This window comes from Bos grunniens, chromosome 1 (genome assembly GCF_055505025.1).
Source record: "Bos grunniens cultivar Pamir isolate PY7600 chromosome 1, Bosgru_T2T1.0, whole genome shotgun sequence".
Lineage (NCBI taxonomy): Eukaryota > Metazoa > Chordata > Mammalia > Artiodactyla > Bovidae > Bos > Bos grunniens.
Window position 1 is genome coordinate 74,208,196 of NC_141165.1, and position 24,403 is coordinate 74,232,598.

Genomic DNA, 24,403 nt, shown 5'->3' on the forward strand with positions numbered 1-24,403 from the left:
ATGCATTTGGCCCAGGAACTGCTAACGAACATACAGTGCAATGGTGGTTCAAGAGGTTTTGCAAGGGAGAGCAGAGCCTTGAAGGTGAGGAGCACAGGGACCAGCCCCTGGAAGTTGATAGCAACCAACTGAGAGGATCATCAAAGCCGATCCTCTTACACATAAAGAATTGAGACACAAGAAGCTGCTGAAGAACTCCACATCAACCATTCTATGGTCATTCGGCATTTGAAACAAATTGGAAAGGTAAAAAACTTGATAAGTGAGTGTCTCCTGAGCTGACTGAAAATCAAAACAATCGTTATTTTGAAGTGTTGTCTTCTCTTATTGTACATAACAACAATGAACGCTTTCTTGATCAGATTGTGATATGCGATGAAAAGTGGATGTTATATGACAACTGGCAATGACGAGCTCAGTGGTGGGACTGAGAAGCTCCAAAACAACTCCCAAAGCCAAACTTATACCAACAAAAGGGTCCTGGTCACTGTTCGGTGGTCTGCTGCCGGTCTGATCCACTACAGCTTTCTGAATCCTGGCAAAACCATTACATCTGAGAAGTACGCTCAGCAAATCGATGAGATGCACCAAAAACTGCAACACCTGCAGCCAGCATTGGTCAACAGAAAGGGCCCAATTCTCCACAATAATGCCCAACTGCACGTTGCACAACCAACATTTCAAAAGTTGAGTGAACGGGGCTACAAAGTTTTGCCTCATCCGCCATATTCACCTGACCTCTTGCCAACCAATTACCAGATCTTCACACATCTTAACAACTTTTTGCAGGGAAAACACTTCCATAACCAGTAGGAGGCAGAAAATTCTTTCCAAGAGTTCGATGAATCCAGAAACATGGATTTTTATGCTACAGGAATAAACAAACATTTCTTATTGGCAAAAATGTGTTGATTGTAATGGTTCCTAATTTGATTAATAAAGATGTGTTTGAGCCTAGATATAACGATTTAAAATTAACGGTCCAAAACCACAGTTACATTTGCATCAGCCTAATACAATGCCTGGCATACAATAGAGTACTCAATATGTTAGTTATCTCCTGCAGCAACAGCAGCAGCAGGAGAAATAATAGTCCCTGAGATCTCCAGATCCCAGAGTTGAAACTCCGATTCTCCAGGTCAGAAGCAAGCCTGTGCCTCAGTGCTTTATTCTCCTGCCTCTATCACTTCCATCTCCTGACAGCTATGTCTACTTCTGAGTCCAATCAGAACTTAGGTCCCATTTTTCAGCCAACTTTATTAAAAACAAGGTATGTATCAACTATCTTCAGCCACTTGCAGCATGGCTTGAAGTTAACCCTCCTTTCCTAGTTCCAGGGCCTGTGAGTATAGCCTACCTGTGGAACTCAAGTGTCCCTTGACAGCCAGCCCTTCACTCTTGGCCAGTCCAGGAGCCCAGCACCCCACAGGTGTGTCTATGTAGATACAAACACAGTAGTACTTTGGTCCTATATGACATGATGGCCCAATCCCTTGGCCAAGTTTCCAAAGAAGGGAAGCAATGACTTACAGAGCTGGTAGGACTGAAAGACTATAGACATTTCAAACTTTAAACAAAAGACATTGCAGCCTTCTGTTCTATATTTTCCCACTTTGGGCCCCCAAAGTGGGACATTCCTGCCTTCCTTAGCCGTTTCTATTTTGGACTGTCATGATCTTACATTCTGAACAAAGTTTCTTTTGTACTCTAGGTCTGACTCTTCATCCCTTCTGCAAGAAAACATTTTCAAGTCTTTCTGGAAATGTGACTTAAGATACTTAACATAACAATGTTCCAATTCACTCATTTGGTTAAATTGTACTTTTTATAAAGATGTGACATAAGACATAACATTGACACAGGCCGTTAATATTGATGGTAGCTGGATTACTAGTTTATGATAATGTATATCACTATTGACAACACAAAAATGTTAAAAACAGATCTGTTAACTTAGTTTTGTGACATCTGTTATCATGGAATCAATACATAGAGTAAAACTTGTATAGAAAACATTAGTCTGGGGGAGAACGAATCAGGGAGGCAGAAAGACTGGAAGGAGGAAATCTAGCTAGGGGATGTTGGAAAAATATAAACAATAGATAATGAAGCTATGAATAAAGATTTATAATTTGGTATTTTCAATTATTCTTAATAAATATGTAACCAAATCACTAAATATTGTCACCTTTCCAAATCTGCAGATTCCCTGGCTTTAGAAAAGTAATAATTCTTATTTCACCAGTCCACACTCTCTCATTAAAGTGAGTTATTTTGTTATTGATCTCAGTATAGAGCTGCCAAACAGGATACTTTTCCCTTAGTCTTGGCCCAACTTCCTCCCTGTCTGGAGCTCAGAAGGCATTCATGGACAGGGGCAAAGCAGGAAACTGCTGTGACCTCTCTGGCCATAGCCTCTCACCAGGGAGTGGTCAGCTGTCATGAGCAGTATTCAAAACCAGGAACCAAGGTATGGTTGGAGCTCCTTTAAGCACCAGGGTTTGGGGGCTACTGGCAAGTCCCCAGAGGAGAGTCCAGAAGAAGAGGATGGAAGGAAGGTGGCCCGCTGTGAGGGGATTCCTCCTCTGTCTCACTGTCAACCTTCTGCTTCAAGGTAAGATGGGGCAAGAACAGAGAAGACCAGAGTGTGGTTCTGAAGCATATATAGGAACTTTCTTCTAGCACGTGAAGGACATTAGAATTAACAAGTTAAATATTTCTTCCATAATGTCAGTGTCTTGATTTCCTTTTGGTGACAGATAGAAAGATATTCCACTGCTCAGGACACAGAGCTCTCCTCACTCCCTGCCTGCATAGGGATCTCATTTCACTACCTTTCCAAATCTGCCTTTTCTTGTCCTCCAGTGCCCTTTCCACCACACCTTCATCCTAACCTCCCTACCTCCTTTGATATGATGTCTATGAAAAGAGTAGCCCTGAAAGAGTAAGTAAAATATCAAGGGAGGATAGGAATCAATCTGAGGTAGAAGAAAACAGATACTTTGCCTCCACGGGGAAATACTTGTTCCCAGTCTGGGTAGGTACCTTAAATATTATGGAAAGATATAGAGAAAGAGAGAAGGCAGGGGAAAAAAAGATTAAAAAAAAAAAAAGGAAACAGAGCAAAGATTCTGCTCAGGTACTACCCAAATAGCTCCCTGGCCATGGCCAAGAACAAAGATCCACATAGGGCTTACTATGATTGGCTCAGTGATATGGCCTAATGATCCCAGTGCTAGAAATAAGTCCTAAGCTATCTGAGAAGACTAAATCTGAGAAGGGCAAAATAAGCTAAAGCACCAAAATAAGCACATATTCAGAATACCTACTTCGTGTTTCCCGTATCTGCCTAGTAAGTAAGCGCAGTTGATTATCTATCTTATCTTCTTGATAAATTAACTCTGTCTTAGGTAAACAGAAGTCCCTGAAAATGAGGATGAGAAATCATTAGAGCAGATTTATAAATGACCTTGAGTACAAGTCCAAGGGCAGTGCTAGGTGGTACTAGTAGGTAGATCCAAGAGACTTATGATGGGTGCACCACAGGCCTTCTTGAAGTGGCTGCCATTACATCAAGGATGAGTTTGCATACAGATTTGGGCAGATTTTGCATGAGGATGAACAATGAGAATAGATACTGACTCAGCTCACCACATCCATTTCCACCATTTGCCTACCAGATCAGCCCATCCTCTCCAGCCCTGGCAGGAAGGATTTTGACCTTAAGAAGTCTTGGCCCAAGAAGGAGGAGGGCTCACCCACTCCTCCCAGTGAGTCCTCTGTTTTCTCTCTCTGCAGAGAGGCTCCTATCCTAGTAATGGAGGCTCTCTCTCACAGGGTCTCTGCTGGCTTCAGGAAGAGGCAACATTTTCACCATCAGTTGCTCAGGATTTGACCAGCATGGGGTAGATCCTGCTGCCTTCCAAGCATTGTTTGATTTAAAGGTCTTCTGTCCAGCTACCAAGGTCAGCATTCCCACTCAAGTCAACATATCTTTCATCTGTCTGCCATCCTGGAAGTGATGAGACCTGATCCTCACTTTCTGTTGCTTCTAATAGGGGATAATAATCCTCTGCCCTCTCAGCCCAACATTGTATTGGTCTAGTGGTGAGCAACAGGTACTATGAATGGATTCTGGAGCAATTAGAGGGTTTTCCTATGGGATGGGGAGACACAGAGAAGAAGGCTGCAGTGACATTTTTTCAGGAAGGATTTATCCTTGAGTCCTGACCTTTCTGGAAAGTTCCAGAAAGAAGTGATCTTTATGTCAATTAAAACCTGAATTGATGTTCATTGCAGCACTATTTACAATAGCTAGGAGATGGAAGCAACATAGATGTCCATCAACAGACGAATGGATAAAGAAGTTGTTGTACATATATACAATGGAATATTACTCAGCCATAAAAAGCATTGCATTTGAGTCAGTTCTAATGAAGCAGATGAACCAAGAGCTTATTATACAGAGTGAAGTAAGTCAGAAAGAGAAAAACAAATATAATGTATTAACACATATACATGGAGTCTAGAAAGATGGTACTGTTGAAACTATTTGCAGAGCAGCAAAGGAGACGTAGACATAGACAACAAACTTGTGGACACAGTGGGGAAAGGAGAGGAAGTGATGAATTGAGAGATTAACACTGAAACATACACATTACCACGTGTAAAACAGATAGCCAGTGGGAATATGCTATATGATACAAGGACTCAAACCCAATGCTCTGTGACAGCCTAGAGGGATGGGATGTTGTGGGAGGTGGGAAGGAGGTTCAAGAGGGAAGGGGACATATGTATACCTGTGGAAGATTCATGTTGATTTATGGCAGAAACTAACACAATATTGTAAAGCAATTATCCTCCAACTGAAAAAATAAAAACAAAAAAACAAAAAAAATTAAGACCTTTCTTTAAAAAAAAACAAACAAACCTAAATTGTTCCTAGGTACAAGGGGAGACAATAAGGAAAAGATAGATCAGCATCTAAAATGATGCCTGCTCCAATAAATTAGTAAATATTTATAAGAATATGTAGTGGGCACGGGCCAAATCTTTTTGCACTAATAAGCCTGGATGGGAATTTCTTTACCAGGATGCACAGCTCCAGCTTCTGACATCATTCCTGTGGATTACTACGGTAAAGCAGATCAACTCTCCCCCCTTTCCCACTACCAATTATAAGTTTAAATTTTAAGAGTGACTTAAAGGTTTTCCAGACCTCTACCCAATGTATAAATTGTTCCTGGACCAAATAAGTTCATCTAGAACTGGTCCAGGAGACGCAAATCACCCTGGGCAGCTTAGGAAGACAGAACTCGTAACCCAAGAAAATGGCCAAGTGTTTGCAGACCAATGCACTGGTACAACCCTGGGTCCAAGTGGTTTTGGGCTGTATTTAATGTCTGCCTAGAAAAAAGGCCATTAAGGGGTACTTTGCCAATGCTGCTGCTGCTAAGTTGCTTCAGTCATGTCCGACTCTGTGCAACCCCATAGACGGCAGCCCACCAGGCTCCTCCGTCCCTGGGATTCCCTAGACAAGAATACTGGAGTGGGTTATCATTTCCTTCTCCATTGCCAATGATACTTGGCTAATAAAGAAGGGGAGATAGGGTGTGGTCATTAGGGACCTCAGTGGGAATAAGAGTATCAGAGTTTAAAGACTACTTCCCTGGTGGTCCAGTGGTTAAGACTCTGTGCTTCCACTGCAGGGGACATGGGTTTGATCCCTGGTATGGGAAAGTTTTGCCTGCCATTTAGTATGGCCAAAAAGAAAGAGAAGAAGAAAGGGAAGGGCTGGAGTGGCTCCACCATCACTCACCTCTGCTTCTACTGACCTGGCTGTAGATGTGGGACTACACATCTAGCCTTTCATTAGCTAGAACACAGTAGAGTGCATCAGCAACAACAGACTCACTGTATCAGCTGAGAACCTGTGGCTTCCAGATATCAGCATTGAGGAATCGTGTATATCCGGGTCAGGGAAAGCCAGCATGAAGCCCATCTGAAAAGAGCAACCAAGGGTCAGTGCAGGGCACAGGGACACCAGCAGATTCAGATCAGGGCACAGTCTCAATGAGTTGACTCTCACAAAACACTATGAGCAGAAGAGACAAGAGAGAGTGACCTTAAAGAAATAGCCCCAAGAGTGAGCACAGTAGGAGACCTGGGAAGGGAGGGAGCTGATGAAGGCACCCACAGCACCTCTCTCTCTGCTTCTCACAAGCAGTGTGGATGTGGGTCAGGCACCCCAGGTCTCATTACCTATCTCAGCAGCCAAGGTCGAATTATAGTACCACAGGCCAATGAGGGTGACCAGCACCTATAACCCAGACACCTTCTACTTTCCTTTTGACCAACAGACCTGCCTGCTCACCTTCAGTCCCCTCCTCTACACAGGTGAGTGAGACACATTGTGGCAGCCATTTAAGGTTCAGAGGAAGATATATCAGTGATGCAGGCATTATTTAGGGAGGTTTTAGATCAGTGCTTCTCAACTCTGGCTGCCCACTGAATCTTTTTAAAAATACCAATAACTATGCATTACCCCAGAAACTCCAAGTTAATTGTTCCAATGGGGTTCTACTACTGTGATTTCTTTCTATCTCGCCAGGTGACACTAATGTGCAGACAGGATTAAGAACTACTGCTTTAATTTCTCAATAAAGTTTAAAAAATAAACAAAAACTACTGCTTTACCTTAGATAGCCCTTCCACCAAATGAATCTAACCTGACCCTGACCTGCTGCACATGTATAATTTTTAGCTCAAGCCTGTTAACATTAACAGCCAATACACTTTAACCAGTAATTAATGTAACTTAAGCTACCAGGTGTCCTATGGAAGAATCAGATAAATAAATCATTATAACTGGCATGCATGTAATTATAAAAATACTGAGCTGTTCAAGATTTATTCCACTGAAACAACACAAAGAATTGGGGAATTGAGAAGAAAAATAGGAAAGACTCCCAAAATTCTTTTTATTTATTTTATTGACTTATTTTTGGCTGCGCTGGGTCTTCGTTGCTGCACGCAGGCTTTCTCTCTAGTTGCAGAGTGGGGGCTACTCTCTAGTTGCGGAGCATGGGCTCTAGGGTACATGTAGCTCTAGTTGTGCTACAGGCTTAGTTGCCCCAAGGCATGTGGGATCTTAGTTCCCCTTAGACAACGAAGGGGACACTAGGGATCGAACCTGTGTCCCCTGCATTGGCAGGCAGATTCTTAACCACTGGACCACCAAGAAAGTCCCTCCAAAAATTTCTTGACTCATGTTTGAGTCATAACTAATCTTCCCATAACTTTGACTCTAACAACAACAAAAAAAAATCCTCCTAATGCTGCAGCCCACATGTATATGAATTTCTGGTCCTATGACCCACTTCTGAGAAAACCTAGATGCCTACTTTAAAAGGACAGAGAGGAGAATCTGTGGAAGAAGCTCAGTGGGGGAGGAATTGAATCTTGTGGGCAGGAGACTTGAGGACTCTCTGGACTGAGCTACCCTGGCCTACTTGCAGTGGACAGCATGCTCCTGGACAAGGAATTGTGGGTGATAACAGATATACCTTGAAATGTCACTCAGACCCAGGGGGAGTGGGAGCTTCTGAACACCAGCAAGGCCACCCCAAAGATGTTGATGGACAGCAACCTATATGACCAACTCATTTCCTATGTAAGTCCAGGGGCCCCTGTTTGACTTCCAAGTTGCTCTTGATTTTCCTCTTAATCTAAGGCTCTTTAGGATGTAAAAATAATTCTAAGGAGTTGAGCACCTGCTCCTCATTCCACTTTCTATCCTAACTGCCCTCAAGAAGGATCCCCAATGCATTTGCCTTGCAGACAGGAGGAGCAGCTGGACTTTTATAAAAATGGATGGTCCTGTCCAATGGTCCAAAGAGCCCCATTTTCCCACAAAAGTCTATAATTGTGTTCCCAGAAAGTGGGACATAAGGGGAAATTAGACAATGAAATTGGTGGCACTTCTGAACAGGGCACAATTCAATCCATCTATTACCCAGAGAGGTCAACCCATGACCAACCTAATTGGACATCAGCAAAGAATGAATAATCAAATATAGAGTTGAGCCCTCTGGCATCAGTTATTTGCCACATTCTCCACACTCCTTCCTACCAGATGGCCAACAGGTGCAGGCCCAGCCTCTTCATCTTAAACCTCCTGGTGCCCAGTAGCTTTCCGCTCACCATTGACGCCCTCAGCTTTTACCTGACAGCAGGAAATAAGAACTTTGCCTCACCACAATGAGGTACCATTTCATGCCAGTCAGAATGGCTGCTATCCAAAAGTCTACAAGCAATAAATGCTGGAGAGGATGTGGAGAAAAGGGAACCTTCTTACACTGTTGGTGGGAATGCAAACTAGCACAGCCACTAGTAAGAACAGTGTGGAGGTTCCTTAAAAAACTGGAAATGGAACTGCCATCCATTCAGTTCAGTTCAGTTGCTCAGTCATGTCCGACTCTTTACGACCCCATGAATCGCAGCACGCCAGGCCTCCCTGTCCATCACCAACCCCTGGAGTTCACTCAAACTCACGTCCATTGAGTCGGTGATGCCATCCAGCCATCTCATCCTCTGTCGTCCCCTTCTCCTCCTGCCCCCAACCCCTCCCAGCATCAGGGTCTTTTCCAATGAGTCAACTCTTCGCATGAGGTGGCCAAAGTATTGGAGTTTCAGCTTTAGCATCAGTCCTTCCAATGAACACCCAGGACTGATCTCCCTTAGGATGGACTGGTTGGATCTCCTCGCAGTCCAGGGGACTCTCAAGAGTCTTCTCCAACACCACAGTTCAAAAGCATCAATTCTTCAGCACTCAGCTTTCTTCACAGTCCAACTCTCACATCCATACATGACCACTGGAAAAACCATAGCCTTGACTAGACAGACCTTTGTGGGCAAAGTAACATCTCTGCTTTTGAATATGCTATCTAGGTTGGTCATAACTTTCCTTCCAAGGAGTAAGCATCTTTTAATGTCATGGCTGCAATCACCATCTGCAGTGATTTTGGAGCCCCAGAAAATAAAGTCTGACACTGTTTCCACTGTTTCTCCATCTATTTGCCATGAAGTGATGGGACCAGATGCCATGATCTTAGTTTTCTGAATGTTGAACTTCTATATGACCCAGCAATCCCACTGCTGGGTATACACACCAAGGAAACCAGAATTGAAAGAGACACGTGTACTCCAGTGTTCATCGCAGCACTGTTTATAAAAGCCAGGACATGGAAGCAACCTAGATGTCCATCAGCAAATGAATGGATAAGAAAGCTGTGGTATATATACACAATGGAGTATTACTCAGCCATTAAAAAGAATACATTTGAATCAGTTCTAAGAAGGTGGATGAAACTGGAGCCTATTATACAGAGTGAAGTAAGCCAGAAAGAAAAACACCAATACAGTATACTAATGCATATATATGGAATTTAGAAAGATGGTAACGATAACCCTGTAGGTGAGACTGCAAAAGAGACACAGATGTATAGAACAGTCTTTTGGACTCTGTGGGAGAGGGTGAGGGTGGGGTGATTTGGGAGAATGGCATTGAAACATGTATATTATCATATGTGAAATGAATCACCAGTCCAGGTTCGATGCATGATACAGGGTGCTCAGGGATGGTGCACTGGGATGACCCAGAGGGATGGGATGGGGAGGGAGGTGGGAGAGGGGTTCAGGATGGGGAACACATGTACACCCATGGTGGATTCATGTCAATGTATGGCAAAACCAATACAATATTGTAAATTAGCCTCCAATTAAAATAAAATAATAATACTTAAAAAAAGAACCTTGCCTCATTCAAGATAACTCTTCTGCTGGGCTACAGTGTCTTCCTGCTCATGATGAATGACTTACTCCCTGCCAGTGGCACCCCCCTCATCAGTATGGCCCCTCCAGCTCTTGAGAAGAGAAGGGTGAGAGGGACTGGCGGAACTGGCTCAGGGAAGGGAGATATACTGGGCAAAAGAGGCTGTGCTTCCCAGGGTGGGATTGGAAGAGAGGAATAAAGTCCTGGCTGGTGCCTCTGGCCCTCAGGTAGGCCCAGCTTCCTCCCAGTGTCTATTTTGCCCTGTGTCTGTCCCTGATGGTGCTCAGCCTGCTGGAGACCATCTTCATCTCCTCCCTGCTGGACCCGGCCACCACCCAGCCCCCACCTATGCCTCGCTGGCTCCATTTCCTGCTTCTACACTGCACCAGCCCAAGGACATGCTGCCCCGCTATGCCCCAGAAAGGAAACACAGGCCTTGCCCACCTGCCTGGTGAGGGAAATGAGCACTGCCCACGCTTCCTCCTCCATCACCTCTGCTTTTCCGCTCCTGCCTCCTTCCCCACAATCCCCCAGGTGACCTTGGTGGCCCACAGCTGAGTCTCCGTCTCACCATAGGTGTGGAGCCCATGGAGTTTGTGGGGAAGGTGCCAGGTCCAGAGAGAGAACTAAATGGGTTCCCTCGGTCAGCAAGAACCTAGCCGGAAAACAAGACTCAGAAGCAGCACTTGGTCAGTCTATGGGTGCAGTTAAGCCACATGATGGACACCTTGCTCTTCTGTCTCTACCTGCTTTTCATGGCCACCTCTATCACTATGGTGATCGTCCTCTGAAACACCAAGGCATGACATCCATATCCACTTCTCCCTACAAACTACAGCATGAAGATTCTCATGGTCTTAGGTCCAGCCAGACACAGGCCGTTTCCTAGTCTTAACCACTTACCTGCAATGACTACCATGTGTATGCATATGTTCATTTGCTTTAGTTGTATCCAACTCTTTGTGACTCCATGGACTGTAGCCCACTAGGCTCCTCTGTCCATGGGACTCTCCAGGCAAGAATACTGGAGTGGGCTGCCATTTCCTCCTCCAGGGGATCTTCCTGACCCCAGGATCGAACCCAAGTCTCCAGCATCTCCTGCATTGCAAGCAGGTTCTTTACTGTTGGAGCCATCAGAGAAGCCCAGTGACTACCATGTCCCCTCTAGATTCCCAAAACAACACAGCCCTACCAAGCAGGTTTAGGACAGCCCTAGACAATCTCCTGATGTCTCACATGCCTCATGGGCATGTGGGTCCTCATTCCCACACACTTCAGTGTTCCTTAGCCTCACCTAACTTCTGACTCCCTTATCACTGAAGATTGGGGTCAGTGGAGTCTCTTCTTGATTTATTGTCCCAGTAAATAACTTTCCAGGAAGCACTGGCTCCTCAGTGCATTTATGATAATCTCTACAAACACTGAGGTAAAGAGCCCTCTTGTAGATAAAAAGCTCAGAGATAAACCCACATACCTATGGGTACCTTACTTTTGACAAAGGAGGCAAGAATATACAATGGGGCAAAGACAGACTCTTCAATAAGTGATGCTGGGAAAACTGGACAGCCACATGCAAAAGAATGAAATTAGAACACTTCTTAACACCATACATAAAGATAAACTCAAAATAGATTAAAGACCCTAAATGTAAGGCTAGAAACTATAAAACTCTTAGAGGAAAACATAGGCAGAACATTCTATGACATAAATAACAGCAACTCTATGACCCAACTCCTAGAGTAATGGAAATAAAAACAGAAATAAACAAGTGGGACCTGATTAAACTTAATAGCTTTTGCACAGCAAAGGAAACTATAAACAAGGTGAAAAAACAACTCTCAGAACAGGAGAAAATAACAGCAAATGAAACAACTGACAAAGGATTAATTTCCAAAATACACAAGCAGGTATATGCAAGTCAATACCAGAAAACAAACAACCCAATCAAAAAGTGGGGAAAAGCCCTAAAAAGACATTTCTCCAAAGAAGACATATAAATGGCTAATAAACATATGAAAAGATGCTCAACATCACTCATTATTAGAGAAATGCAAATTGAGACTACAACGAGATATCGCCTCACACTGGTCAGAATGGCCATCATCAAAAAGTTTACAAACAATAAATGCTGGAAAGGGTGTGAAGAAAAGGAACCCTCTTGCACTGTTGGTGGGAATGTAAAATTGATACAGCCACTATGGAAGACAGTATGGAGTTTTTTTATTCCTTAAAAAACTAGGAATAAAACCACCATATGACCCAGCAATCCCACTATTAGGCATATACTCTAAGGAAAACAAAATTGAAAAAGACACATGGACCCCAACGTTCATTATAGCACTATTTACAATAGCTAGGACATAGAAGCAACCTAGATGTTCACTGACAGATGAATAGATAAAGAAGCTGTGGTACACATACATATGGAATATTAGTCATAAAAAGGAATGCATTTAGGTCAGTTCTAAGGAAGCAACAGTTAGAACTGGACATGGAACAACAGACTGGTTCCAAATAGGAAAAGGAGTACATCAAGGCTGTATATTGTCACCCTGCTTATTTAACTTCTATGCAGAGTACATCATGAGAAATGCTAGGCTGGAAGAAGCACAAGCTGAAATCAAGATTGCCGGAAGAAATATCAATAACCTCAGATATGCAGATGACACCACCCTTATGGCAGAAAGTGAAGAGGAACTCAAAAGCCTTTTGATGAAAGTGAAAGAGGAAAGTGAAAAAGTTGGCTTAAAGCTCAACATTCAGAAAACTAAAACCATGGCATCTGGTCCCATCACTTCATGGCAAACAGATGGGGAAACAGTGGAAACAGTGTCAGACTTTATTTTCTGGGGCTCCAAAATCACTGCAGATGGTGACTTTAGCCATGAAATTAAAAGATGCTTACTCCTTGGAAGGAAAGTTATGACCAACCTAGATAGCATATTCAAAAGCAGAGATGTTACTTTGCCCACAAAGGTCTGTCTAGTCAAGGCTATGGTTTTTCCAGTGGTCATGTATGGATGTGAGAGTTGGACTGTGAAGAAAGCTGAGTGCTGAAGAATTGATGCTTTTGAACTGTGGTGTTGGAGAAGACTCTTGAGAGTCCCTTGGACTGCAAGGAGGTCCAACCAACCTTAGGTCCATCCTAAGGGAGATCAGTCCTGGGTGTTCATTGGAAGGACTGGTGCTAAAGCTGAAACTCCAATACTTTGGCCACCTCATGCGAAGAGTTGACTCATTGGAAAAGACCCTGATGCTGGGAGGGGTTGGGGGCAGGAGGAGAAGGGGACGACAGAGGATGAGATGGCTGGATGGCATCACCGACTCGATGGACGTGAGTTTGAGTGAACTCTGGGAGTTGGTGATGGACAGGGTGGCCTGGCATGCTGCGATTCATGGCGTCTCAAAGAGTCGGACACGACTGAGCGACTGAACTGAACTGAATGAGATGGATGAACCTAAAGCCTATTATACAGAGTGAAGTAAGTCAGAAAGAGAAAAACAAATATTGTATACTAACACATATATATGGAATCTAGAAAGATGGTACTGATGAAATTATTTTCAGGGCAACAGTGGAGACATAGACATAGAGGACAGACTTATGGACACAGCTGGGTGGGTAGAAAGGAGAAGCGTGGGATGTATGGAAAGAGTAACATGGAAACTTACATTACCATATGTAAACTAGATAGCCAATAGGAATTTTCTGTATAATTCAGGGAACTCAAACTGAGCTCTGTAACAACCTAGAGGTATGGGATGGGGTGGGAGGTGGGAGGGAGGTTCAAGAGGGAGGGGACATATGTATACCTATGGCTGATTCATGTTGATGTTTGGCAGAAACCAACACAATTCTGTAAAGCAATTACCCTTCAATTAAAAAATAAATAATTTTTTAAAGCCCCCTTGTAGAAGCTTTGATACTTCATTCTAAACAGGTGTAATGGGGTTTGACTTGAAGTCTCTCAGACACTTTCAGAGATTCAAAAGAATGAAAAGGTCATCTCATTTGCAAGAAATTATTATAAAATATTTAAATTAAAAAATGTCCCTTTCATCAACCATTTTCATTTCACTTTCCTTTGTGTCAAGTTTTATTCTAACAGGTTCCTCTAATCTCACAAAATCAAAGAGAGGGCCCTCTGAATACATACACATGCTTGAAGAAGGGCCAGGAAGACTAGTTAAGGGCCTCAATTAAAGAGTTCAAGTTAAATAGTCCTATAGCCACGTAAAGGAATGCTCTGCAGCCATTTAAAGTAAGAATGTAGATCTATGTCAAAACCAGGGAAACAGGTCCACGATATATAGCATGAAAAAAAAAAGTTATAAAACAGTATGTATATAAAATTTCTGTTTAAAAAAAAAAAGAGTGCTAGATAGAAATGCAGAGGGAAAGATATGGATAACTGAGAGTGAAAGTGTTAGTTTCTCATTCATGTCCCTTTGTGACCCCTTGGACTATAGCCCACCAGGCTCCTCTGTCCATGGAATTTTCCAGGCAAGCATACTGGAGTGGGTTGCCATTTACTTCTCCAACGGACAGCTGGGAGGGATTGGGGGCAGGAGGAGAAGGGGACGACAGAGGATGAGATGGATGGATGGCATCACTGACTCGATGGACGTGAGTTTGAGTGAGCTCCAAGAGTTGGTGATGGACAGGGAGGCCTGGCGTGCTGCAATTCATGGGGTCGCAAAGAGTGGGACACGACTGAGCGACTGAACTGAACTGAACTGAATGGACAGCTAGACATAAAAAACAAAAATAACAAGAGCTAACTTTGTCCAGGATAATGGGATTATGAGGATTGCTATCTTCTTTTATTTTCTTGTCTGTGTTTTCAATGCATGGGTATTCAATTACTCAGTTGTGTCCAAGTCTTTGTGACCCCATCAGCTGTAGACCACCAGGCTCCCCTGTCCATGGAATATTCCATGCAAGAAAATTGGAGTGGGCTGCCATTTCCCACTCCAGGGGATCTTTCCAACCCAGGGATCATATCTGCATCTCCTGCATTGGCAGGTAAGTTCTTTACCATTGTACCCACCTGGGAAGTCTGTGTTTTCAATGAGCGTATATTATATTTACTCCCTGCCAAAAACCCTTCCTTCTTGGTGGGGTAGGGTAGTTGTCCCAAGAGGCTTGCAGGATCTTAGCTCCTCGACCAGGGATTAAACTCAGGCCCTCGACAGTGAAAGCACAGAATCCTAACCAATGAACTGCCAGGGAATTCTCCAAAACTTATTTTTTTTAAAAGAGTTCTATATTAACAGTACTTCATATCCCCACCAGCACATATCCTGGGGAGGACTCCAACAGGTACCTGGGAGCAAGGACCTGAGGAGAGAGAAAAATTGAAAGGGGAAGTGAAAGAATACCAAGGATGAATATCTGGATTATGTTTTAATTATATTCAACTAGATGAATAGATTTCAGAGATTAATTCATATTTCTGACTCCCCTTAAAGAGTGTGCTTTCCTAAAAGACAATGTCTCACCCATTTTTACAAATCAGTATATGATACCATGACGCCTGTCACATCATAGGTGCTTAATAGACTTGTTGCAATGTATGAATGAACGCCAGCCAGCCAAGAATCATTGTTTATTAGCTCTAGATGCAATCCCTTTATCCTATCTTGGTATATTTTATTTTCCCATAACTTATGTAGAAAATTAGCAGTCCACTTTTATATGTCAACTATCTCTGTTCTTAGAGACAGTCCTTATTACACTGACAATGGCATTTCTGCTTGTAGATTCTCTTATATTTCCTTCTTTCCATTACTCGAAACATGTTTTTCAATCAGAAACTTGCCCTTGATTTTTGCTAATAACTTAACATGAAAAGTGTTTACCACAACTTTGAGGAGTTTCAAATTCCTTAAGGTCACCTTTGCATCATTTCTTTTTCCTTTCCCATCCCCACATTTGTGTTTCTCTAGACGTCAACTTTGCATTTTACCTCACACATAGATGACTTTAGGTTTTCTGTGCCAAGACCATTACAATTGACAATATCCTTTGCAAAGCAACCATCTGTTCATGTGTTAAGGCTGAGGTGACTCTTGCAGTTTAAAACATGACCTGACAATGAGGCAAAATAGTTTAAGCTATAGTTTAAGTTCTAGCCTAGATGTGTCAGGAGGAATGTTAGGGGTATTTCACAATTTCAGAGGATGTACATATTATTTACAATATCCCTTTCCCTTTCAAAAAAAACATACACTTAAAACTTTATTTCCTTTTCCTCCATTTGCTAGTATAAACCTCTGTTAAGAGCACACATTGGAAATTTATGAACTCTTTGGCCCTGGATATACTACTACTCTCTTCAAATGCTTGATTATGTTTCTAACTTCTTAGGTTGCCATTTCTAAGCTCCCATTCTCTCCTTTTATTAGCAGTATCCGGTATATCCTCACAACCTTCTCACATACCAGTATTTCTTGTCTTTTTTTTTTTTTTTTGGTCACACCGTGAGGCGTACAGTATCTTAATTCACCAACCAGGGATCAAACCCATGCCCCCTGCAGTGGAAGCGTGGAGTTTTAACCTCTGGACCACCAGGGAAGTCCCTCGGTGTTTCTTTTATTCACTAAACAGTTCTAAGAAAAATCCCTTCTTACTTATTGTTTCGGTGCCCCCATATACCTGCCCGTTCTTACTGTGAGTTTTATCTCAATACTGCCTTTGATTCTTTCTGTCTTCTAGAAATCCAGAATATCTACAGACAGTACCATGTTTCATACTTACCCCTCTCTTCTTTCATCTCTCTGCTTCTCTTTCTGAAAACCAAGCCTGTCTGCTCTTTCAACAGTTTTCTCTTACCTTCCTCTGTACTACTCTTGTATTTTCTCTTACACCTTCTTTATACCAACATCTTTCATTATTATTTCTCCTTTACTATGTGTGCTGTGCTTAGTCACTCAGTCGTGTCCAACTCTTTGCAACCCCATGGACTGTAGCCCGCCAGGCCCCTCTGTCCATGGGGATTCTCCAGGCAAGAATACTGGATGGGGTTGCCATGCCTTCCTCCAGGGGATCTTCCCAACCCAGGGATCAAACCCAGGTCTCCCACATTGCAGGCAGATTCTTTTACTGTCTGAGTCACCAGCCAGAAGCCCAAGAATACTGGAGTGGGGTAGCCTATCCCGTATCCAGGGGACCTTTCCAACCCACGAATCAAACCAGGGTCTCTTGCTTTGCAGGCGGATTCTTTACCATTGGACAATTCATTTATATTATTATACTTAATAATTCAGAGGTGATACTCCTGATACTAATTTTCCACCTATATGGGATAGTGGTAGGAATCTGTACAAAATAAGTAGCACTTTATAATTATACCACGAGGGTTTTCTATAACTCGTGTGGCCATCTGTCTCAATGAACCACCAGAAAGCTTACTGAGCAAACACAAGGATTTCTAAAGGTGCAATTTAGCAAACAGAAGATAAAATGCAATTAGGAAATAAAATCATTCTTCAAGTTTCTTCCCGTAAAGGTAAATTGAGTAATTCTGCCAAGTTACCCCAAGACAACATGTCCAATGCCCAGGTCTCTCTTACTCTCTTACTACCTGTTTCACACTGTGCTAACATGGTATTCACTAGACCCCAAAGGAGCAGCCATTGTGTCTGCTTGCCTAGTTCCCACGTCTGACCAAAGACCACAACTCTTGCCTATTTCTTCATACCTTTTGAGAAAATATCTGCTTAGAATTCTAGTCTCAGGGATCTTGAGTTCACAGGCTACTTTCTTTTCACTCTACTCAGCCTTACACTTGGAATCCATCTTCCATGTATTATTTAAACCAATTTGAGACATTTAGTTATTCAAAGTAGTTTCTTATTTCAGTATTCAATAACTGTTAGGCAATATTTTGAATCATTAATGCAACCTTTTAATATAATAAGTGCAACACACAGCTGGCATGCCAAAACCTTACACAATAAAGGTTTTTCTTCTTTACCTTTTCAAACTTTTTATTGCAATCTAGGTTACATACAGAGAAGTGTACAAATCTTCTGTGTACCACTGAATGAATTTTTAAAGTTGATCACACCTGAATAACCACCACCCAAGTGAAGAAACAGAACATCTCTTGGAAAAACACTCACTGGGGCCTTAGTAGTTGTTGCGCCCATTCATTCTCTCCAAAGGTAGTCACTAACCTGACTTCTAGACAAGTTTAGTCTGTTTTAGATTTTAGATAAGTGGAATTACAGTAGGTATTCTTTTATGTCTGACTTCTTTCCCTCAATGTTATATTTGTGAGATTTAGCCATGTGTGAATAGCAATATTTTGTTCATATTCATTGTTGTATAGGTTTTCATTTAGTTATTTTTAGATCAGTAATTGCAGTCTTATTTACGGAGTTAACAGACTTGAACTTAGGTTAGATTAAAATCACTGCTCACTTTCTGATATTAAAAGAACATTGGCAGATTGTTTTCAACCATAAATTTAACTAGGTAATTTAACTGTAGTTGCTTATATCCCTTTATAGCCTCAGTTAAAGGGTATAATATCTTAAATCATTTTTGTAACAAGGAAGGAGATGAATAAAAGTTGGGACACTAGATGTGTGGTTCAAAGCTTTCACTCTTCAGATCAGGGTTCATTCCAGAGTTGAGGGTTCTCTCCTGATTATATGGTATTGTGCTGGGTGAAGGAACTGGTGTACATTGAGTGTATGTCTCCACCTTTCCTATCCGTTTCCATGTGGATATTTTGTCATTTGCCCAACATGCAGAAGTCACTCAGCCAGTTTCTGGATTTCTCTCAGAAGGAATTGCTCTGTGCGTGTCTGTGGGAGGAAGGATGTTTAGGAGACTCCTATGTAACCATCTTGGTCTCCCCTAAATTTGTATATTTGTTTAAGCATTGTTTAATTCACAAAAAAAGCAAGGTTTTTTGTTTCTAGAGAGGTGACAAGCTGATTCTAAAATATATATAGAATTGCAAATGCCTAATATTTTTTAATAAAAGAACAAAGATGAAGAAATTACACTATTTGATTTTAAGTTTTACTTTAGATATACAGTATGTGAGGCAATGTAAGGATAGACATGGATCAATGGAACACAGAGAGGATCCAGAAATAGACCCATGCATGTTAGTCATTTGACTTTTGATAACGGGTCAAGATAATTCAGTGGAGAAAGAACAGTCTTATTAAATGAATGGTGCTAGAACAAATAGATATTTATGTTGACACTTACATCATATGCAAAAATATACTCAAAATTTATCATAGGCATAAATATAAAAATATAAAACTATAAAAATTCTGGGAAAAAATAGAGCAAAACACAGCAATCAGAGAGGAAAAAGAAATAAAAGGAATCTAGATTGGAAAAGAAGAAGTAAAGCTCTCACTGTTTGCAGATGACATAGAAAACCCTGAAGATAGTATCAGAAAATTACTAGAGCTAATCAGTGAATTTAGCAAAGTTGCAGGATATAAAATCAATACACAGAAATCACTTGCATTTCTATATACTAACAATGAAAAGTCAGAAAGAGAAATTAAGGAATCAATCCCACTCACTATTGCAACAAAAAGAATTAAATATCTAGCAATAAACTTATCTAAGGAGACAATCTGGTCCACTGGAGAAGGGAATGGCAAACCACTTCAGTATTCTTGCCTTGAGAACCCCATGAACAGTATGAAAAGACAAAATGATAGGATACTGAAAGAGAAACTCCCCAGGTCAGTAGGTACCCAATATGCTACTGGAGATCAGTGGAGAAATAACTCCAGAAACAATGAAGGGATGGAGCCAAAGCAAAAACAGTACCTAGCTGTGGATATGACTGGTGATAGAAGCAAGGTCCGATGCTGTAAAGAGCAATATTGCATAGGTACCTGGAATGTCAGGTCCATGAATTAAGGCAAATTGGAAGTGGTCAAACAAGAGATGGCAAGAGTGAATGTTGACATTCTAGGAATCAGAGAACTGAAATGGACTGGAATGGGTGAATTTAACTCAGATGACCATTATATCTACTACTGTGGGCAGGAATCCCTCAGAAGAAATGGAGTGGCCATCATGGTCAACAAAAGAGTCCGAAATGCAGTACTTGGATGCAATCTCAAAAACGACAGAATTCTCTCTGTTCGTTTCAAGGCAAACCATTCAATATCACAGTAATCCAAGGCTATGCCCCAACCAGTAACGCTGAAGAAGCTGAAGTTGAACGGTTCTATGAAGACCTACAAGACCTTTTAGAACTAACACCCAAAAAAGATGTCCTTTTCATTATAGGGGACTGGAATGCAAAAGTAGGAAGTCAAGAAACACCTGGAGTAACAGGCAAATTTGGCCTTGGAATACGGAATGAAGCAGGGCAAAGACTAACAGAGTTTTGCCAAGAAAATGCACTGGTCATAACAAACACCCTCTTCCAACAACACAAGAGAAGACTGTATACATGGACATCACCAGATGGTCAACACCAAAATCAGACTGATTATATTCTTTGCAGCCAAAGATGGAGAAGCTCTATACAGTCAGCAAAAACAAGACCAGGAGCTGACTGTGGCTCAGACCATGAACTCCTTATTGCCAAATTCAGACTTAAATTGAAGAAAGTAGGGAAAACCACTAGACCATTCAGGTATGACCTAAATCAAATCCCTTATGATTATACAGTGGAAGTGAGAAATAGATTTAAGGGCCTAGATCTAATAGATAGAGTGCCTGATGAACTATGGAATGAGGTTCGTGACATTGTACAGGAGACAGGGATCAAGACCATCCCCATGGAAAAGAAATGCAAAAGCAAAATGGCTGTCTGGGGAGGCCTTACAAATAGCTGTGAAAAGAAGAGAAGAGAAAAGCAAAGGAGAAAAGGAAAGATATAAACATCTGAATTCAGAGTTCCAAAGAACAGCAAGAAGAGATAAGAAAGCCTTCTTCAGTGATCAGTGCAAAGAAATAGAGGAAAACAACAGAATGGGAAAGACTAGGGATCTCTTCAAGAAAATCAGAGATACCGAAGGAACATTTCATGTAAAGATGAGCTCAATAAAGGACAGAAATGGTATGGACCTAACAGAAGCAGAAGATATTAAGAAGAGGTGGCAAGAATACACAGAAGAACTGTACAAAAAAGATGTTCACAACCCAGATAATCACGATGTTGTAATCACTGACCTAGAGCCAGACATCCTGGAATGTGAAGTCAACTGGGCCTTAGAAAGCATCACTACGAACAAAGCTAGTGGAGGTGATGGAATTCCAGTTGAGCTATTTCAAATCCTGAAAGATGATGCTGTGAAAGTGCTGCACTCAATATGCCAGCAAATTTGGAAAACTCAGCAGTAGTCACAGGACTGGAAAAGGTCAGTTTTCAAAGAAAGGCAATGCCAAGGAATGCTCAAACTACTACACAATTGCACTCATCTCACACGCTAGTAAAGTCATGTTCAAAATTCTCCAAGCCAGGCTTCAGCAATACATGTACCGTGAACTTTCTGATGTTCAAGCTGGTTTTAGAAAAGGCAGAGGAACCAGAGATCAAATTGCCAACATCCACTGGATGGCGGAAAAAGCAAGAGAGTTCCAGAAAAGCATCTATTTCTGCTTTATTGACTATGCCAAAGCCTTTGACTGTGTGGATCACAATAAACTGTGGAAAATTCTGAAAGAGATGGGAATACCAGACCACCTGATCTGCCTCTTGAGAAATGTGTATGCAGGTCAGGAAGTAACAGTTAGAACTGGACATGGAACAACAGACTGGTTCCAAATAGGAAAAGGAGTTCGTCAAGGCTGTATACTGTCACCCTGCTCATTTAACTTATATGCAGAGTACATCATGAGAAACGCTGGACTGGAAGAAACACAAGCTGGAATCAAGATTGCCAGGAGAAATATCAATAACCTCAGATATGCAGATGACACCACCCTTATGGCAGAAAGTGAAGAGGAACTCAAAAGCCTCTTGATGAAAGTGAAAGTGGAGAGTGAAAAAGTTGGCTTAAAGCTCAATATTCAGAAAACGAAGATCATGGCATCCGGTCCCACCACTTCATGGGAAATAGATGGGGAAACAGTGTCAGACTTTATTTTTCTGGGCTCCAAAATCACTACAGATGGTGACTGCAGCCATGAAATTAAAAGGCGCTTACTTCTTGGAAGGAAAGTTATGACCAACCTAGATAGCATATTCAAAAGCAGAGACATTACTTTGCCAACAAAGGTCCATCTAGTCAAGGCTATGGTTTTTCCTGTGTTCATGTATGGATGTGAGAGTTGGACTGTGAAGAAGGCTGAGCGCCGAAGAATTGATGCTTTTGAACTGTGGTGTTGGAGAAGACTCTTGAGAGTCCCTTGGACTGCAAGGAGATCCAACCAGTCCATTCTGAAGGAGATCAGCCCTGGGATTTCTTTGGAAGGAATGATGCTAAAGCTGAAACTCCAGTACTTTGGCCACCTCATGTGAAGAGTTGACTCATTGGAAAAGACTCTGATGCTGGGAGGGATTGGGGGCAAGAGGAGAAGGGGACGACAGAGGATGAGATGGCTGGATGGCATCACTGACTTGATGGACATGAGTCTGAGTGAACTCCGGGAGTTGGTGATGGACAGGGAGGCCTGGCGTGCTGCGATTCATGGGGTCGCAAAGAGTCAGACACGACTGAGCAACTGATCTGATCGCTGATCTGAAGGATCAAAAGAACTGTACACAGAAAATTATAAGACTAATGAAAGAAATCAAAGATGACCTAAATAGATGGAGAGATATCCCATGTTCCTGGGTAGGAAGAATAAATATTGTGAAAACGACTATACTACCAAATGCAATCTACAAATTCAATGCAATCCCTATCAAATTACCAATGGCATTTTTCACAGAACTAGAACAAAAAATTTCACAGTTCATATGGAAAAACAAAAGACCCCAAATAGCCAAAGCAGTCTTGAGAAAGAAGAATGGAGCTGGAAGAATCAACCTTCCTGATTTAAGATTATACTACAAAGTTACAGTCATCAATAGAGTACAGTACTGACACAAAAACAGAAATATAGATCAATGTAACAAGATAGAAAGCCAAGAAATAAACCCATGCACCTATGGGTACCTTATTTTAGACAAAGGAGGCAAGAATATACAATAAGGCAAAGACAGCTTCTTCAAAAAATGGTGCTGGGAAAACTGGATAGCTACATGTAAAAGAATGAAATTAGAACACTTCCTAACACCATACACAAGATAAACTCAAAATGGATTAAAGACCTAAATGTAAGACTAGAAACTATAAAACTCTTAGAGGAAAACAAAGGCAGAACACTTGATGACATAAATCAAAGTAAGATCCTCTTTGACCCACCTCCTAGAGTAATGGAAATAAAAACAAAAGTAAACAAGTGGGACCTGATTAAACTGAAAAGCTTTTGCACAGCAAAGGAAACTATAAGCAAGGTGAAAAGACAGTCCTCAGAATGGGAGAAAATAATAGAAATGAAACAACTGACAAAGGATTAATTTCTAAAATATACAAGCAGCTCATACAATTCAATGTCAGAAGAACAAACAACCCAATCAAAAAGTGGGGAAAAGACCTAAACAGACATTTCTCCAAAGAAGACTTAGAGATGGCTAACAAACACATGAAAAGATGCTCAAAGCTGCTCGTTATTAGACAAAACTACAATGAGATATCACCTCACACTGGTCAGAATGGCCATCATCAAAAAGTCTACAAACAATAAATGCTGGAGAGGGTGTGGAGGAAAGGAAACACTCTTGCACTGTTGGTGGGAATGTAAATTGACACAGCTACGATGGAAGACGGTATTTCTTAAAAAACTACGAATAAAACTGCCATATGACCCAGCAATCCCACTCCTAGGCATATACCTTGGGGAAACCAAAATTGAAAAAGACACATGTATCCCATTGTTCATTGCAGCACTACTTATAATAGCTAGAACTTGGAAGCAACCTGCTGCTGCTGCTGCTGCTAAGTTGCTTCAGTCGTGTCTGACTCTGTGCGACCCCATAGATGGCAGCCCACTAGGCTCCTGTGTCCCTGGGATTCTCCAGGCAAGAATACTGGAGTGGGTTGCCATTTCCTTCTCCAATGCATGAAAGTGAAAAGTGAAAGTAAAGTCGCTTAGTCGTGCCTGACTCTTAGCGACCCCATGGACTGCAGCCTACCAGGCTCCTCTGTCCATGGGATTTTCCAGGCAAGAGTACTGGAGTGGGTTGCCATTGCCTTCTCCTGGAAGCAACCTAGTTGTCCATCAACAGATGAATGGATAAAGAAGTTGCGATACATATATACAATGGAATATTACTCAGCCATAAAAAGGAACACATTTGAGTCAGTTCTGATGAGGTGGATGAATCTAGAACCTATTATACAGAGTGAAGTGAGTCAGAAAGAGAAAGATAAATATCGTATTCTAACACGTATATACAGAATCTAGAAGAATGGTACTGAAGAATTTATTTACAGGGCAGCAGTGGAGAAACAGACATAGAGAATAGACTTATGGACATGGGGAGAGGGGAGCACAGGGTGAGATATATGGAAAGAGTAACA

The 24,403-nt window shown here is 41.8% G+C and overlaps 1 pseudogene; it reads left to right on the forward strand.

Annotated features, from left to right (window-relative positions):
- On the forward strand, positions 1-10,390 carry LOC147379640 (5-hydroxytryptamine receptor 3C-like; annotated as a pseudogene).
- Positions 10,391-24,403: the final 14,013 nt, after the last annotated feature.